The following is a 16665-nucleotide window of genomic DNA, read 5'->3' as shown; positions in this document are numbered from 1 at the left end:
TAAAAAGTGTATAGCTTAAGTGGCGCCCAACAGTTCATCACTACCATTTTAAAATGAGCTGAAATTAAATTTGTAGGACATAGTGTATTATGCATATTTAAGCAAAGGTATTTAGTTCTCTTAACAAAATTTAAGAGAAAGAAAACATGTTGCTTCCGCTAAGAGAACTTTATGCAACTTGTTTGAATTTCCTTACAACTCGAAGCATCGAACAACCACTCAACAAAAACCACCGATACCAAACCGAACCACAAATCCACTTGTTGCCTCATTGGTATCACTAAATTTGTCAACCCCGATAAAATCCTTGCTGGTTGGGGGAGGTGGCTGGCATTTTTCACTTCACAATTCAACTGATGCAAGCAAAAATTTCAACTAGTACGAATACGAGAGTCGACGAACGTGGAATACGTGCCAGGTATAGTTTACTCTTACCCGGTAATCAAAACATACGACCACGAATTTTCTGAGGCTGAGCCTTTGCAGAAGAGATATCGTATCGAAGGCCGACAGTCAGAAGCAGAGCAGTCACAGTCCTCACCATCATCATCAAACAACGACTGCACGATACGATTACGATACACGAAAGTCGAAACACGACTATGAGGCAGGGGCAGCAGTCGCAGTGGCAGTGGCACAAAATTATTTCATCGCCGCTGTCGTCGCCGCCTTAGTCGTCGTGGTCGTAGTCGGTGAAACATTTTCCGTTGTCGTCTTTGAATTCAGTTTCAGTTCTCAGTTGTACTGTGTGTCTCGTTCGTATCAGGTTAATCCACGGATTTGTGCAAGAGAATTAATTTCTGTATGGTTTTTGATAAGAGTTCATTACATTACAAATTTGTTTTCTTTCATAAATTTGTTTATCGTACTTTTTCGAAAATATGAAAATGAAAATTAATTTTTGTGTTCTTGTTTTTTAAACAACGAATCGGTTTTTTGAGCTTCGTGATTTTAATAAAAATATTTGTTAATTTTCAAAATAAAATATTATCGTCGTTCGTCGGTGTGGCGGCGGTACGGTCGGTGGTGCAATAGTTAACAGTGATTTGCATAAAGGAAGTGTGTAGTAGACGAAACGAACCATTTACCATTGTGTCCAATTATATTGCGATTCTGAGATCTCGACTCTCGAGATTGTTGAGATTATGCTGGCGATTTAAATTACACTTGAAAATATAGAATTATTACACTTAATTTAGTTGAGCGTTATTCACGATAGCGGAAAAAGGTGCATACCAAACCGAATACCAAGTGTGATTAGCATTTTTCGGGAAAATTTTACTGATCTTTTTTTATTGTGGTGATTTTGTGAATTTTCTTTTTTAAATTTTTCATCAAAAAAAGAAAAAGAAATATATTTTTTTATCTGTATTGTTTTTTAATACTTGCATGCAGATATAAGTGTGGCTGTGTGGTTGTTTTTGTCAAATTCTCTCTCGATCTCTCTTTTGAGCTCTCTTAAGGTGTCTCTTTGGTGATCGTAGAGTTTTTAAGATCGTAAGAAAAATATCACATTGTGTTTTGTTTTTGTTTTGCTGTGCTGTGGTGTGTTGCTGTCTTTGTCAGTGATTCTGATTTGGAGGATCTTGGATCTTGGTGTGGTGCTCTCTTTGGTCTCTCTTCGCTGCTGCTGATAAACAGATTCGTAAGTGTTTATTTGTGTTGTCGTCTGTTTTTGTACAAAGAAATTTAAGAAAAGAGAGAATCAAAATCAACAAGTCATTTGTGTTTTCCATATTCGTGTCAGGCTTGCCAGATTGGGCTAGTTTTTAGAAATAAGACTATGTTTTTTCCGATATTGCCAACAAGACAGCCAATGATAGATCAATCTTAATTGGGCTACAAATAGCCCAAATCTTAAAAACGTTAACTTTGTTAATATTGATTCTCAATTATTCTCATCTGTTTTTATGAATAAAAAACATTTACTTTTTAAAATAAAATATAAGCAAAGCCGTAGTTTGGAGGGATGCAGGACTGGGAGTAAAATTAATAGAATTATTGTTATTTAATGTAAAATATTGAATAAAGACACCCCTGAAAAAGTAAGGAATACTTACGAAACGTTGGGAAAGAATGAAATAAGTTTTTTTATTTGCATTCCAAAAACAAAAAGACCAAAAAAGCCAAACAAAATATCTTATAAGCAGAGCTACAAGGTTTTTTTTAAATGAAAATTGAGCTACTTTTTGGGCTATTTTTTGAGATTTAGGTCTACAAATAATTTTAAATTGGACTATTGAGCTAGTTCAGGACATGGCAACCCTCGGTCGTGTATGAAAATGAAAAATCAGTTTCTGTAAAACTCTGCAGCGGAGGGCTCTGTTTTTGAACTCTGTGACTGTGATATGAATGGAGTCGTTTTATAGTTTATAATTTATGTAGGCGTGTGTGTGAAAAATCTAAAAATCTATGTATAGGTATTTTTGTTAATTTTGTGTGAAAGTGTGATACAAGTGGCAAATTATTATTGTATTCATATGTGTATATAGTTTACCTACATTGTTTTCTTTTTGTTTTTTTTTTATTTTATATTTTATTTTTGGGGTGTTGGGGGCCCCACTGGGGCTGCTCTTAACAAATAGGCCTCCCGCACCGTATCTTGATCGTCGTCGTGGTTGTTGTTGTCTTCGAAGAAAGTCGTTTATCTGGATTCAAAATGAGAAAGATAAAATACCAAAAAAAAACAACAAAGATTTCAAAGTGGAACTCGAGTTTTGCTTTCGATTCTATATTTTTGTATTATCTTCTTGCTCCACTGAGACAAAAACATTATCATTATTGTTTTTACTGTGTTGGTTTTCTATATTTTGTTGTTCTTTCTTTTGTGTTTTAAGTTCATAATAAACATGTGTGATCTGCTAAATAAACAATCAACAAAATGCCTCCTCTATTGCTCTTTCTATGTTAAATCTGTGTAGAATTTTGTTTTTGAAATTGGTTCATAAGTTGTAAAGTTATTTTAATTATTATTAATGTTATGAAAAATCATTTTTTTTTAAATGTTTATCTTACTTTTATAAAAAAAAAAATTGCCAACAAAAATCAGAAAAACTAACAGAAATTAGAAACATTTCTTTGAAACTTCGAAATTGAACATCCAAAAATAGATTTTCTTTTGAGTTTCCTTTATATTGTTAAAAAACATTTGGATTTGTTTACTTATGCCAATAAAACAAGAACATTATTCTATTTGATTTTTTTTTGTGTGTCGAACTACAACATAAATATTATAAATTACGATAAATAGGTCAATATCATTATCGAAATGGTGTCTATCATTATTTTCCTTCTCAGAATGGTTGAAATTGATTCTATAAAATAAATTTCAACTCCACACGATTACGCTTAAACTTTTTGTTTTAAATGGCGCCCAACGTTCTTTGGATTCATAAAATGAAAATTCACGTCTGTTAAAAATTTTATTTAGTAGTCTTTGGAGTCGTATGCTTTGTAGACTAAAACTTACATTGTACTTACATAAGAACTAATGGTGATGAGTTGTAATGACTTTTTATTTCAAATAATTAATTTACAATGCCTTAGTTATCTTAGTCGATTTGGTGTGGCTCAAAGCCGTCTATTAGGTTGACAATAAATAAATAAATATCGTAAGTTAATTTACAAAAAAAATCTCCCTCTAAAATTCGTTTTCTGTATCGAAGTGCAGCTACTGTTTAGTTGTATAAAACATTCCATCCTTTTTAGCCGTTTAAGATGCTTATTTTCTCCCCTTTTTCAAGGGTCTTTTAACGAAATACCATAACACGAAGTTCTTTTAAAATTGGACAAACTGCAAGAAAATGGAAAACGTCTTCCCTGGTGTTCAACATGAACACAAAAATTCGCAAAAAATTGGTAGATCCGTTCGGTGTAATACAATATCGTATTGTTCCATTTATTATTGCTGCAGCAAAATAAAATTGTTAATATTTTCCTCAAATAATATTAAGTCTTCTTGTAAAAGTAGGCAATCAGATGTAGATGTCATTGGAATATAGAAGGACTGTCGAAGTTTGTATGATCGAAACAAAGCCATGTATAAATAAAATAAATAAGATTGGACCCTAATGGCTACCCTGGGGCACACCATAGTTCACATTAAATGGACTCGAACATTCATTACGAAATATAACTCTTAATTGTCTATTTTCTAAGTATGATGAAATCTAATTTTAGCAATTGTAGTTAAAACCTTGACGAAACAGTTTAAAAATTAGTGTTTAATGACACAACTTATCAAACGCTTTACTAAAATCAGTAAATATATAATCTATTTGTTCACATTTCTCAAAAACATCTAAACAAAAGGATGTAAAATTAAATAAATCAGTAATAATGGAACGTTTTCTAACAAAACCATGCTGGCTGCCACAAATTGAATTGAACTACACAAAAAGGAAAGGACACTACATACGGTTGGGTCAAACAATTTAGGTATCACAGATAGCTTAGCAATAAGTCGGTAGTTTAGAATTTCTTGTGCACTGGAGTTATTAATGAGTTTTTCCAGATAAAGGATTTTTCAATTGGCGTTGGTAAATTTTTGCGCCCCTTGGCTGCCATTTTGTTTTGGTGACATCTGTCAAATCTTTTGTTTATTATTCAGATTCTTATTCCAAATCAGCATGGCAAGTTATACGATTGAACAGCATGTTTAAATGATAAAACTTTAGTATCAAAATTAGTGTTCGTTAACTCAAACGTTGAGAACATTGCGCTCATTTTACGGTAGATGTGGTGCCCCTTCACAGTCGACTCTTAAATGTTTGTGGGCCGAACTTAAGACGACCGGTTTAGTAAACATTCAGACATTGCTACTGTTCGTGCAAGTGTGCAGCAGAACTCGAGGCAGTCTATTCCTCGCCGTCCGCAAGAACTCAACCTTGGAAAATTTTGCGCCGGGACTTGAGCCTACATCCGTACAACTTCTAACTGATCCAGAAGCTCAAATTTCATGACCATAGACAACGCCATTTGTAAGCTGACTGGTCTTTTGTCTCTCACTGACAAGGTTGGTCACATCCCTTAAATTGTGCACACCCAATACAAGCACGAATATTAGTGCCTAAATATGTTTCATTGTCTGTCATTCTAGAGAAGGAACTTATCCAGCCCCTCATGAACCGCAACCCTGACTCGTAAATGCTTACACGGGCCTCTGTCTCTGCCCAGCATTAGTCAGTTGTCTCTAAACATGGGAAATCTGCTCGAAGGACCACACAGTGTCTAATTTCGTCTAAGGTAATCAGACCTGTTCAGTCCATTGGGAACCCCTTAAAGGGCATAGGGCCTCTACCACGCATACGCGCTATAGTGTTCGGTTTCCGGACTTGTGTTTCAGCTTCCTCCAACTTTTGCCTAGTGACGCTGATTCCGCCTCGACTGTCCGGCCCTATGTGCTTCTCGGTCATCCAGCTCTTCTTCCTTCGTGTGTGATTCCACTGTATTGCTTGGCCTGCAATGCAGTCTTTTGCTTTTCGAAGCGTATGTCCAATCCGTTGCCATTTTGGCCTTCGTATTATAGAATCTATAGGTTTTCAGTCCCACAACTTCTGCTTCTCTCTCCACACTTGATTTCATTTGATGGAAGTCCATGATCCTATGAGAGAGTAAGCAAACATCGTCCGTGTAATCCAAGTGCTTTAAATAGGATCCCTCCGCTACCTGACAGAACTAAGGGCAGTACATCGCTTTCACCAACAAAAAAAATATTGGCGACAGAATACAGCCCTGTCTGACTCCGCTTCGAATTTCAAAATCAATCATAAAGGTGTTCTCTGATGCATTCCAGTATGACTTTTGCTAATATTTTGGCAACGGCAGGTAGAACGAAAATTTATCTCTAGTTTTCGGACTTTGTAAGATCTCCATTTTTGGGAGATTGACGATAATTCCCTTCTTCCACTCATCGGGGAAGCTTTCGGTGGTCCAGGCTTCTTTTATGAGTGGATGAAGCAGTTCGCTTGATGACGTTGGCGCTGCTTGTAAAGCTCTACGGGAATTCCATCAAGTCCTACCGCTTTGTTGTTCTTAAGTGCTTTAATTGCGGCAACGATCTCATCTTTACTGGGAGATACGGTGCGGATTCGGGGATTAGTTTGTTCAGGCGCTTCAAAAAGACATTCACTGCAGCAAACACTCGGTTTAAAATCGAGGAAATGTGCTCTTTCCACCTTCTGACTTGCTCATCCACAGAACTTATCACAGTACCGTCTACTTCTTTCACCAGGTGTTGCTTTTAGCTGTGTGCACCGGTCAGCTCTTTGGTTGTACTGTAAACGGCCCTGCTGTCGCACTTGTTTGCAGCATCTTCTGCTTCTTGCGCCAAGGCGTTACGCTTGTCATGGCGCACACTACGGCGAAGGATTAACATGAAGGTACATATATGTATGTGTAGATAAAATATAACTTTTAAGTAGAATCCCAATTTAAATTTTCTTAAATGGCACCCAACGGTCATTTAAGTAATTTTTTTTAAAAATACTTATAATAACTTAACAAAATTACTACAAGTTTCATACTTGTTCTTACCATGAAAACTGTTTGAGTAAAAAATTGTGTCTGTAAAGCCATAGCCAGAATATTAACAACACTTCTTAATATTTGTGTAAATTGCCAAACAAGTGAAAATAATGAAAACATACTTATAAATACATTCTTGAACAACGTGCGGCAACTTTATCTATAAAATTTATGATTGATTGACCTTCTGGCATGATTTAAACGACTTCACGTTGGGATCTGTAGACCAGTGTTTTGCACTTTACCATTTGCCAGATTTTTGATATTATTCCAAATTTTGTTTGAGATTTTGTTCGAGTATATACTTTAAACTTGTTGAATAATAGAGAATCATAATTTGCATCATTTTCTTAGAAAGGATTTAATAGTTAAAGTAGTTGGCTACACCATTATTTAAAATTCGCTTCTTAATACCATGGGACTGGCAAAGTGGGAACGTGGATCCAAAGGCAGGGAATACCATTTATTTTCTATTTTTACCATAAAACATCCTTGTGTTTAACCATGGAGTCACCGATCTCTTTCTTGACTTCTTGACGCAATGTCCTTATTGGACCATATTACCGAGCTCAGAGTTCGGGCTTATTGTTAGTCCAGACCAAACTTAAGCCCCAAACAATAGTGATTCCACCATCGGCTTTCTAAAATGTCTTATGCGAATATTTGGGATTGAGTATACAGTTCTTTGGTTCAGTGAGATACATTTTTCAAGCACATGTAATCAAATGTATCTTTGCTTTTCTAAATAAAAGCCATTTTGGAATATGTTTCTTCCTCATGTGAGAATTTTTGTCTTTAACCAGAAAGTTTTACTTTACATTTATTAATTTTTTGAAATTATTTCAAAATTAAAATTGCCTCCTCTTTCAAATTCACATTTTTAGTTTATCAAAATGTAGCGATGTTTCTCACTCTCCTTTTGTCTTTAATACATTGGACGTTCTATTAAATGAAGCTGTGAACTTTTTTCTAGTCAAGTATTTTAAATCCTGTGTTTTTACCTTCTTCTAATAAGTCTGAAGAACTAATGTTTAAATTAAAAACACTTATTTTTCCAGTATTTTTTGAAAAACTTAACATAAGCCTAAACAAAATATTATAATTACTCGGAAAACGCCTTTTCTGAAAGGACTTATCTCGGTTTATAAAAACACATAAAAAGAATGTCAACTTCGTTGTTCCTAAATGGCGCCAAACAAACATTTAAATTAATTTTTGTAAAGTGCTTTCAATTTAGAAAATTATTATAATAAAGCGCTATCATGTTAATAGCTTAAATTGAAGCGATTCAAATTTATCGCACGCCTATATTTGAGTATCTACTTTCTATGTCAAACAAATTATCATATTTACCTTCCTAACCCAGATTTCAAACTCATCAAATAAACATTTTCAAAAGCATCTAAAATGTGTGGTGTTATCCTTCAAAAGGAGGATAAATTTATACCAAAACGCGTTCCTTAATTGTATTATACCTTCCTGCATCTTCATAATGTGTTAAACCCCAAACAATAGAGAATCAAACTTTCAGCAAACAATATTTCTAAACACCCCAACTAAAGCGACACCATCCACCGTCAGCATAGAGTCGCTTCGCCAAAGGCGGCAGCTGCTGCCAGCGTAATTTCAAAATATCCTTCCATAGTTACCCGCACTAATGCCCAACGATCTAATATAAAGTTGTTGTCTAAAAGTTTTCCTAAGTACTTTTTTTCCCATCCCCATTGTAGGTAGGTATATAAAATTTTCCCATCCGATCAAAAAAACAATGTTCAACCCTTTTTCTAATAAATTCTTAACATTTTTGTTTTAATTCAATTAAAATTAATGCAAAAATAATAATTTTTGTTTAAAAAGCAAATCACAAAAGTTTTAAAACTGAAATTTAATTATTCTTAAAGTAAATACTAAACAATTTCTTAAAAAAATAAATATAGTGTAGCTATTGACAAAACGATTTCGATTTATTTGAAATTCTCAAACACTTTATTATTTGTCTTTAACCAAAGAATTCAAGAACTTTATATTCAAGTTTTGTGGTTAAGCAGTAAATTCTAAGAAATAGGGTAAAATGTTATAAAGACCTCCCATGGCAGTCGGTCTTTTACGCTGTACCTTACGACACTTTGGGCTCCATGGAATTATTTGAGGAGTTTTGTAGATATTAAATGGAAGAATGAGTTGTATAAAGTTGCTCTTTTCTGAATAAATAAATATTAATGGTTTTTATTTGTTGGTTGAATAAAAATTGTACAACTCTTTACTTATTCCTTCTCTTGGTGCAATAAGAATCTAATGTAAAATTCCTTTTTAAAAAAAAAATATGTAATTAAAATGAGAAAAAGGGGTCGATGTTGTATATGCTGGGAGATCTATACCTTTTCTAGAAAAGGCTTAAATAAAAATCTCGATTTATTTTCTAGGAAAATCTTTTATTGCAAATTTCTTATATGTATGTATATTTTTAAACTTGCCTTAACTTCAATAGAGTTTTCGCCTACTCTAGACATTTAAAAATGTAATTTTGATAAAGAGGAATCTTGAATGAATTGTTCTTTTTTGTATGAGTACACAAATTTGCCCTGCAGAACTTTTTCCAATATTCTAGGAAAGAAGAAACAATAAATTACAAATAAATTTAAGTAACATCTGCTCGTAAGAATATTGAAATTTAATTGAGATATCGAAAAACTTCTTATGAAAACCATAATACTTCAAGGTACTTGATAAATTTAAAATTATATTATTTGATATTATATTATCATAGACAGAATAATGATGAAGTTGCTATTATTTTATTTGGAAAATGTGTTGAAAGTCAAGTTCAAATTGATTTTATTACTATAAGTATCTCAAAAGCTATTGGTATGATGGTCTTTTAAAGGTATTCGACAATTGGACAAATTAAGAATAATTAATCTTTAAACATTTAAGTGTTGAAACTATGGTAGACTAGATGATTGTACATTAATTTTGATGGCCCATTGTGATACCACATGAATCTTGAGGCTTTCTTCTTAGCTCAATGAAACCAGTTTAAGTCCCTAACGAAACTTGAAAGGCTTATTAAATTTATATGATTGAGATCTTTAAGGCCGTCTTAGGTAATTCTTGTGTTTTTTAGCTAGAGCAAGGCATGGACAAAAGAGGTGAAGAACTGCACCCTCCTCTTCCTCATCATTTATACAGCTTCTGCAAAAGTCATTTTAGAATACACCTAGTCAAATGGCTTGCTTTCCTATTAGACAGTAGCCGGTTATGACAACGATTATTTAGCTTATATGCAATCTGCTAAGAGTTGGCAAGCGCCTTGAGCGCTTTAAATCTAGTGCAGGCCAGATGTGTTTTGTGACCCGACACGTCGTGATGTTATTCTACCTGATGTTTACCTTTTTTCATAGCGCCTCGCAGTAGCAATAGTTTCAATAAGGTATTCCAGCATTAGCCAAACGTGGTAGAATGGGTTATACTGTTCCATTTCTAGAGAGTTTATCTACCTTAAAATTTCCTGGATTGCCTCTATGGCCCGGCACCCAGCAAAGATGAGTATTAAACTGTTGTGCCATCTTCATTAGCGATGATCGATAGTTTTGGTCTGTTATAGAGTTTGTACAGAAATAGTCCAGAAATTTAAAAGTGGACTGACTATCTAAGAAAATACAGATATCAAAATAGATATCACATTTTCTTTAAGACAAGACTTCTTGTATCGCCCAAAGTTCCACGTAAAACACTCTACAATGATTAGGAAGGCGGAATAAGAGACTTGGTTTAGGTCGTCTGTGCTTTTTTGACTCTTTCCTATACGTAGCGTTTCCAATTTAGATTTTTATCTAAGATAAGACCCAGGTATTTAGCCTCGTCTGAGAATTTTAATTGGATTCCTTTAATATAGGGAGGGTTGACAAATGGAATTTTCAACCAAATCGGTTTTATGTGGGTTAACACCCAGTCCACACCGATCAGCCCAAAGTATTAGTCTGTCCAAGTCATTTTGTAAGAGTTCTTTTAGGGTGTTAAGATGCTACAACAACGTCGCCCGCATAGGCTATCACTCTGAAGCCCTCCGCATCCAGAGTTGTTAGGATTTCATTTACCACTAAGTTCCAAATAAGAACGAATCGTTTGCCAGAAGAGTTGCACAATTTTGAGTTAATTCTCGAACTCTCTACATGTAGAGATGTTAGTGCAGATGTTATTGCAGTTGTGTGCACGTTTTTAAAGGCACCTTCAATGTCAAGGAAAGCAAAAATAATTAACTCTTTATGATAGAGGGAATATTCGACGGTGAGTATTAAAGTGTGTAACGCTGTTTCCACCGATTCACCTTTGCAGTAGGCATGTTGAGACTACGACAGAAGTATCAATAATGGCCCTTAAATGGATATCAATCAATTTTTTTGTTAAAGCTAACTTTAATTTTTGTTTTGTTTACGAGGGCCTTTAGCCACAAATTGACATTCTTTTATCCTAAACTTCTCCACGATAAAAATATTGTTTTAATATTGACAGCTTCGTCAGTGGCTTCAAACAGTTTTCAGATTTAAAAATTTTAAGGCGACTTTATTTCTTAAACCGTGTCGAAAAAGAAAAAAAAACGTAGCACAAAAAAATCGGAACTGTCACAACTTATCAAAAATCCATTGACTATTAACTCATCTTAAACAGATTTTAAGTAGCGGGGTTAGTTTGTTATTTAAACAAAAAAAATATCTCTTTAAAACAATATATTGTGAACACAGCCTGAGGGTGCGTTCGTTCGTAGTAAAAGTTGTCAGTAGGATTTATAATTGTATTTTTGTTTGTCATTATGCTGTCGTTGTTCCTTTTCTTAAATGTATCTCATGTCATTAGAGCTGTCAAACTGTATTTCAATTCAAATGTGTCTAAAATATAATCAAGTTAAACTTTAAACATGTCTTAAACCATATTTATTAAATGAAATAATACACATTTAATTTGAGTTGATGCATAAGTTGATAGTTTTTTAAAAATTGGTTTGCAAAATATATTTTAATTTTAAATGTTTATAACAATTTGTTTATCTTATCTAAATCAAGAATACAATACAACTCGCTTAAAAGAATAATTTTGAATATTACTAAGCTTTCCCTTACAATTGTTTCGTATTTCATTTATATAAGTATAAATCAAATTAAAGAAAGACTTAGCCCATTGCAATTGCCACTTTTCTTAAGTCAGTTTTACTGTGTATTGGTGTTTTTCAGTAACAGAATGTTTCATCCAAAACCGTTACATTTAAATATTTGATTATGACTAAATTCTGAAATTTTAATCTTCGTTTGAATGAAATTTCAAACAATCAAGTTTGACCGAGAAAGTTGCAGCTAGTCTTTGTTAAGCTGTTAACCAAAATTTCGACCGTCAGCACTAATGGCCACGCTTCCAAAAAAAGGCACATTATAAGTACAACTTTTCCGAAAATTGAAATACGAAGGGAATGCATTTCATCTTGACGTCTACGGGTAAATTCACTAACGTCAAATTTGTTGGTAGTGATTAGGCATATATACGATGCGATGCTGATTGGCAAAAAGTTTTACGTTTAAAAACAACTTTTGCTTTGCGATGGATGTGTTACTAAAAAGAAATCTCATTGATAATAATGAATCGAAAAATAACAATCTTCGACTCTAGAGACTTTGAAACGTCGAGAAATGGTAAAATATTCCTTGAAATTCATCATATTAATTAATTTACAAACAATTAAAAATTTGATTACATACTTTCCATTCTCCTTTTGCGCCATTTTTGCAACTAATCGCGTCGGCATCAACAAGTTATCAAGAATTTCTGGATGCTTTTTTTTTATTTACGCATCAGTTTATCCAACTTTGCAATAATGAACATTTGACATTTTAAGTGATGCCAATTATTTGCGTTTATGAACATGATACATGGATGATCGCAAATCATCTCTGCAGTGATGCGTTTGAGAATTTATACTACGACTCGATAATTTCAAATATGTTTTTTGACAGGCGTGCAGTTGGCCGCATTTGCCCTGCAGAGCTTGCATTTTAGACGTTTGGGAATAAATAAAATAAACAATAAATTAGGTGGTGCAATAATCCATTGAGAAATAGGGACTTAAAACTTTCAACCATTCCCTTGTACTTATTAAGTAAGCCGAATGCAAACGTCTAATTTGACAAATCACTTTTTATAACAAGAATCACAATTGAAGAATTTGTCAATTCCTTGCCAGAGACGTTACCTGGGAAGAAAAAAAAAGATGGTACAGGTAGGGTTTAAAACCAAGAACTGTTTCATGAAAATCGAACACACTAGTCATCACTTCACGGTTACTTCTTTTGGGAAACAAATTGAAATTGATCTTATCCGAAAGCCCTCGTTTAACTGATTGCATTGCAAGTATTAACATGAAAGAAGTGCAAGCGGCCGTAGTCCCCAGACAGCCGCTATTGAAATCGCGGGTTTTTACACAAACCTCGGGATAACAGATGTTTCCCAGTTAAATTTGTTACAATCGAAAGCTCTTGGTTATCAGACCTCATATCAAGCTCTTACCGCCAAAAAACTTAAAAGCGAAGTTTTTGAAAGACAAAATATAACAAATTATTTAATTTTTCTTGTTATGGTTTAAAAAATAAGTCAAGTTTACATAATTAATGTCCATTGCTAACTTCAGACAAACATACAGTACTGTGCAAAATATTTGCAACCTCTAACAATTTTTTATTTAGAAAATCAAACAGCAAAATTCTTTCTTCAGTTTTGTAAACTTTTTTGATATTATTGTATAATTGTTGGAAAAAATGTTCACTCTTTACTTAAACAAAAAATAAATAACTAAATACTTTAAAAGTTGGTAAAATAGATGTGCAAAGCATTTGCAATTAAGATCTCACAACCAAATTTCATACTACATATTTTCTTACTTCAAGGCAAGGAAATGTTAATATTTAATTGCCTACCCTTTATTTTTTATAACGGCTGTATATCTTCTGGCCATCGAAGTTATAAGGTGATTAATAACCGTTTTTGGAATGTATTTCACTGCCTCTGAATTCCAGCCAATAGGTCAATTTTTTTCTTTACAATTTCCTGCAGGTTCCCTACTGGGTTTAGATCTGGGGAATGGGCTGGCCATGATAAAACCTCAATATTGTTTTCTGTAATGCACTTTGTGGCCAACTTCGACTCACGTTTGTTATCTTTGTCGTGTTGAAGCATCCATTTCCCAATTGGCATAAGGCAGCATGGTGTTACACAAGATGTCTACACAGTCTTGAGACTTTATTATGCCCTCCACTTGTCGAATTGTCTCAATTCCTTGGCCAGAGAAGCAGCCCAAGACCAAAATTGAACTACCTCCATGCTTGAGGTCCTTTTATTGTATTTTTCAATAAGCCTTTGTTTTCTACACAATCCGTGCGTATTGAACTTTAATTCGTCGGAAAACAAGACCGTTTCCAATTTTTGGAAGTTAAATTGAGATGAGTTTTTGAGAAAGCCAAACGAGCCTTCACATTTTTTTTAAATAAATGGCTCTTTTGCTATTGGAAAACCAAGCATTCATACCTGCAGAGCGGTGCTTTTGATAGTTGATGGGTTAATTGGAAACCTAAGTTCAATCTTCGGAAGAAATTTGCTATTTTTCAATCATCTTTTGCTGTGGGTTTTTGAGGGCTTCCTTCTCTATATGATCTCATAACACCTTTCCACTTTTGATGATTCTATAAATAGTTGTTTTGTGAATGAAACAAAACTTTGAAATTTTTTTTTGTGATACTCCTTTTTTGAAAGCACTTAAAATTCTGGATTCTTTATCTAACAAAATCTTCTTTTTTTTTAAATTTAAACAGAATTTGTGGATCAGTGCATTAAGATTATGAACAGTAAGGTGACACATACAAAATCTAAAGCAATACAAATAATTTGATTGGAACAACTTTTATGCATACGAATGTTCGCTTTTTTGATAGGCGGTGATAGTTGCAAATGTTTTGCACAGTAGTGTATGTGAATGGTTTGATTGAACAGCAGTGAACTTTTGTTGACATTGTACATATCTATCGAAATTTCGTTGAGGTACCAACATACACGAATCGCTGATTTTTGCAGTTTTCATTTAAAAATAAAGCAAATTTGTGTTTTTACTCAAATAAAGTTTTGGAATATGTTTTCATTCATGAAATTGCAATCTTACTTTTTCTTGAGGTAAACAAAATGTAATATAGAGAAGTATGGCCAGCAATTTCGCCTCGAAAACCGATCAATTAGCAATCTTTTTTTCTAGGGCTCAATCAAAACTAAACATATATGAGGTGTTGCGATATTCCAAACTAACTAACTAATAAAAGTATAGTGTTTCAAATTCCACAATGATTGAAATAAAAGTATGTAAATATATGCATCGCTTTAACTAAGTCAGCGCCAGATAAAAATGTCAATGATTTTATTTTTATCCAAAACACTCACTTGTTGGCGATGCGTGTAACGATCACTTATCATTATCATGCGTTGTCCGTTCTACTATGTTCTGTTCGTAAACTGAATTAAAATACAAATTCTCAGACCATCCAGCTCAGCTCAGCTCCCTCTTAATATAACAAAAATATCATACTCAAGACTGCTGCCGGCGCGGCAACTGGCCTCACAAATCTCCTGTTCTAACATTAAGGTTATCGCACTTTACGCGCAGATATTCCTCTTCGACATCGACACAGTCGGCATAATTCTGTAGGTGAATGGTGAAGTTTTGTTAATTTCCCTCCTCTGTGACTTGACTCTGCCTCTGACTACGACTGTGCCTATTTATGCAATTGCCATGATTCCCTTTTTTAGAGTAGCACTTCGCACTTCACACTTCTTTCTTTATATTAAAATTATTGCAGTATTTCTTACATTTTATTTGATTTTAATTCTGAATCTCGAACTGAATTCTCAACTGAATCCATCCACAATCAAATCCCTTCCCAGTTCCCATTCCCACCAAGTGTGGTGTTATTTTAATTTCTTTAAGTCTCTCTTTCCCTACGACTACGAGTAGCTTACTCTTTTAAACTCTCTTGAATTTTATATAAATATATCTTTTTATAATTTGCTTCGTAATATTATTCTTATCAGTTATATTTTGGTCAAATACATGAAAAATGCATCTTGTGGTTTCTGAAATTAATTCAGTTTCTGTTCCTCCCACATTCCTTTATCATCATCATCATTTACCACAAACCAAACTCGGTATGAATTGATCTCTATTTCTCTTTTCTCTGGGACAACGAATAAAAGAAATAAAATAAAACAAAGAAAGTATGAATACTTTGTTGTGTGAATGAATTTATTGTGAAAAATAAATTGTTTATTGTATTGTTAAGTGATGCCAAAACCTTGGTTAATTAATAAATTTCATTTACTGTTTCATTTAGAAGATTGTTTGTGTTTTTAACATTTCATTCTTTGTGGTTTTATGAGTTATCTTAACCCAATATTAATTTTCTGCCTCTAAGATTTAAATATGAAGCAAATCAATTATAGGGTTTTTCAATAAGGGCCGATAGATGATGAAAATGTCAATCGTGGTGTTTGCTGTGTGGCACGTAGTTCCGCCCCCGTCCTGCTGGAATCACATGTCGTCTAGGTTCATATGGTTCAATTTGGGCCATAAGAAATTAGTTGTCATCGGATTCCAAAGCCTTTTGGACTTCTTTAAATGGAAAGAAACGTTCTTTAGCTCTTCAGAAAAATATGGAATTTGGTGGTAGTATTTCTTCTTTTTTCTCAAATTTTTTTAAGTCGATTTAAGTTCAACATTCCGAATTAAAGCTTCATCAAACAGAATATGTATGGAGTAAAACAATGCTAATATCTCAAAACTTCATCTCTTTGAGTCTGGCATTCTTAATGGTATCTCAAAATTAAAATCTAGCTCAAATCCTGGTCCAGTTGGAATTCCATTTCTGGTTCTGAAGCAATGTAAATTCACATTAGAGTTCCCACTAATAATAATTTTTAATAAATCTCTCTGTACTGGCGAATTTCTTGATGAGTGGAAGTTCTCATATATAAGTCCTATTTACAAAGCTGTCTAAAAAATCTTGTAACAAATTACCGCGCTATAACTAAGCTCTCTGCAATACCTAAATTATTTGAGCT

General features: G+C 33.6%; 1 protein-coding gene across 1 annotated transcript in view; it reads left to right on the top strand.

Annotated features, from left to right (window-relative positions):
• Nucleotides 1-267: 267 nt before the first annotated feature.
• LOC129941611 (receptor-type guanylate cyclase Gyc76C-like) overlaps nt 268-16665 on the top strand; it is a 178537-nt gene continuing 162139 nt past the window's right edge. The window contains exon 1 of the mRNA XM_056050543.1: nt 268-1645. The gene's annotated coding sequence lies outside the window, so the exon portion shown is untranslated. The remainder of the gene's footprint in view (nt 1646-16665) is intronic.

Source organism: Eupeodes corollae, chromosome 1 (genome assembly GCF_945859685.1).
Source record: "Eupeodes corollae chromosome 1, idEupCoro1.1, whole genome shotgun sequence".
Lineage (NCBI taxonomy): Eukaryota > Metazoa > Arthropoda > Insecta > Diptera > Syrphidae > Eupeodes > Eupeodes corollae.
Note: the sequence above shows the minus strand (reverse complement) of the source record. Positions and strands in the feature narration are given on the sequence as shown.